The sequence below is a fragment of the Bombina bombina genome, chromosome 6, assembly GCF_027579735.1.
Source record: "Bombina bombina isolate aBomBom1 chromosome 6, aBomBom1.pri, whole genome shotgun sequence".
NCBI classification, from domain to species: domain Eukaryota; kingdom Metazoa; phylum Chordata; class Amphibia; order Anura; family Bombinatoridae; genus Bombina; species Bombina bombina.
The window spans coordinates 452,394,280-452,396,435 of record NC_069504.1 but is presented as its reverse complement, the minus strand read 5'-3'; the positions used below and the strand labels follow the sequence as shown (position 1 = coordinate 452,396,435).

Below are 2,156 nucleotides of genomic sequence, written 5' to 3'. Positions count from 1 at the left end.
CTGCATTTACTTTCTCACAGTGACTACCCAGACACATGTGGCAGCCATAGGGAATATGCTCAATTACTGCCTGTATACTAAAACTTTGCAATAAGGAATAAGGTTTTACATAGCTGCCTAAATCCTAAATTTTGTTTTACCTTTTCACTCTGTTGCAAACAACCATACAATTTTTATTGTTTTTCCATTCCAGCAGTTGTGGTCCAAATAACTAAGCTGCACACATTTTTTCTTTCTTAGTTGTGCCTGACATAATACTAAGCCCAAAACTATGGACCCAGCTGGAATGAACGCACATGTGCAAAATATCACACAGAGGGTTGATTTATTAACTGAAGCTGTTAATACTTTGAAAACAGAAAATGATACTTTAAAAGCTTATATCAGGGATGTGGTTGATAAGACGGTACCTATATTAGAACCACAGGTTAGTACACCAGAAAAATTTAGTGGTGAGAGATCTGAGTATAGAGATTTCAAGAATGCTTGTTTGCTTATGTTCTCCCTTAAACCTCATACCTATCCCACTGATAGAGCAAGGGTACTCACAGTTAATATCCTATTTGAGAGGTGAGCCCCGCACATGGGCCAACACTTACTTTGAGAATAACGTTGATATACTTAATTCTTTGGAAAGTTTTTTTTCTGCTATGGGTCAGCTATATGAGGATCCATATAAACAGCTTACTGCTGAAACTGCAATGCGAGGCTTGAAACAAAAGAAAAGAGTAGTTGAGGATTACATTGCCGAATTTAAAAAATGGCGAAAGACACTCAATGGAATGACCTTTCACTGAGAAATCAGTTTAGATTAGGCCTTTCAGAAGGAATTAAGGATAAGTTGTCTAGATCTGAACTACCACATACTCTTGAGGCTTTAATGTCACTTAGCATAACTATAGACAGAAGACTGAGAGAGAGACAGCAGGAGAGATCATTTCATGAATATCCTGCAAAGAAACAAAATACACCCAGCCCCAGCAAATCAACTGCTGAACCTATGGATATAGGTTTTATAAAGGGACCATTAACCCTGAGGAGAAGATCCGACGAAGGGCTAATAACCTCTGCTTATACTGTGCTTCAGACAAACACACTGTCAGGGACTGTCCTTCCCTCCTGAAACAAAACAAGGGTAAGATGTATAAAGAACCTTTTTGTTGTACCACTCAGGATCATGCTCTCCCTTACCTAAATTTATCTCTTCTTTTACAGTGGGAGTCACATCGAATCAACGCTCCCGCGATTATTGACTCAGGAGCTACAGCCTCCTACATAGATACTGTATTCACTAAATTCAATAAAATTCCACTTGTGCAAAAAAGGTCTCCTGTGTTATTACGTGGAATAGATGGTAATCCAATCACATCAGGTCCAGTTAAATATCAAACAATACCCTTACTTGTTGTTACCCCAGACCACCATAGGGAGTATATGTCATTTGATGTAATATCATCCCCTATTTCACCCATAGTTCTCAGTATAAACTGGCTCCGAATTCATAATCCTGAAGTAAATTGGTCTACCTCAACAGTCACATTTAATTCTACATTCTGCTCTACTACTTGTTTCCCAGCTACTATTTTGCAAACCACTGAATCCAATGAGACAATTCAAATTCCTGAGGTTTTATAAGGATTATGCAGATGTATTCAGCAAAACCCAGTGCGACAATCTTCCTCCTCACAGGAAGTATGATTGTCCTATTGAGATCATACCTGGCTCTGAGATCCCCACGGGTCATATTTACCCACTCTCAAACCCTGAGTTAACACACCTTAAATCTTACTTAGATGAAAATCTAAGGAAAGGTTTCATCCGTCCCTCCACCTCTCCAGCTAGTGCTGGGATTTTTTTTGTTAAAAATAAGGATGGCTCATTGAGGCCAATCGTAGACTACAGACAACTAAATAAAATTACAGTAAAAAACAGATATCCTTTACCCCTCATCCCGGAGTTAATTGAAAGGTTGGAGGGAGCAAAATTTTTCACAAAATTGGACTTAAGAGGAGCCTATAATCTCATCCGAATTAGATCTGGAGATGAGTGGCTCACGGCGTTTCGAACAAGATACGGATTGTTCGAATACGTTGTGATGCCTTTTGGGCTCTGCAACGCGCCCGCAACTTTCCAGCACTTAATTAATGACATTTTAG

At 39.1% G+C, this 2,156-nt stretch overlaps 1 long non-coding RNA gene across 1 annotated transcript; it reads left to right on the top strand.

The window, feature by feature from the left end:
- The first annotated feature begins 825 nt into the window (after positions 1 to 825).
- LOC128665115 (uncharacterized) lies at positions 826 to 1,324 on the top strand. The gene is made up of 2 exons (XR_008402999.1): positions 826 to 1,135; positions 1,216 to 1,324. It is a non-coding gene; the product is annotated as an uncharacterized LOC128665115 (long non-coding RNA).
- The last annotated feature ends 832 nt before the right edge of the window (positions 1,325 to 2,156 follow it).